Consider the following 682-nt stretch of genomic DNA (forward strand, 5'->3'; position numbering starts at 1 on the left):
TCTTATCATGTACAGTATTATTTTATTGTGTACATTGTTGATTGGGATTTTAGGTTAATGTGGGAAGGAAATCTGTTGTCCTAGGAAATTTGCTAATTGAAAAATAATAAAAAATCTTATCCAATAAAAAAGTAAAGCATCTGCTTTGATAATTTGGTCAAGATAAATTCATTCTAAATTAATTTTAAAAATTTAAGGAAAAGAAATGCTCTGGATAATGTAAAAATTGTAGATGAGAGAGAATTTTAAAAATATAGATCATGTTACTAGCAAATGCATGATTTCCAAAGAAAGACAAAACATGAAATTAGAATTTTTTAAAGAAAAAATATACAGAAATTTTTCATTTATTTTCAAATCATATATTTGTTCATTCCATTAACCTTATTTTTCAATGTATTTCTCCATTTTATATTTGCAACAATTTTGTGGAATTTATCCTCTGCAAATATGTACTTCTACTGCAATACATCATGGAACTTGCTAGAGAAAACTTTCTGCAATCTCTACAGAGAACTGTGATGCAGTTAGGAGAGTGTTTAACAATTCTATATAATTAGGAATTGTTACAATCATATCAGTTATAAGAATATTTGTGTAATAATAAATTTTTTATTTCTTTTGTATATAAATAAAAAATACTAAGGCACACAAAAACTGTACAGTGTTAACTTTATATCAG

The sequence above is a fragment of the Centruroides sculpturatus genome, unplaced genomic scaffold (genome assembly GCF_000671375.1).
Source record: "Centruroides sculpturatus isolate CEXI.00-Female unplaced genomic scaffold, Cexi_2.0 scaffold866, whole genome shotgun sequence".
Classification (NCBI taxonomy): Eukaryota; Metazoa; Arthropoda; class Arachnida; order Scorpiones; family Buthidae; genus Centruroides; species Centruroides sculpturatus.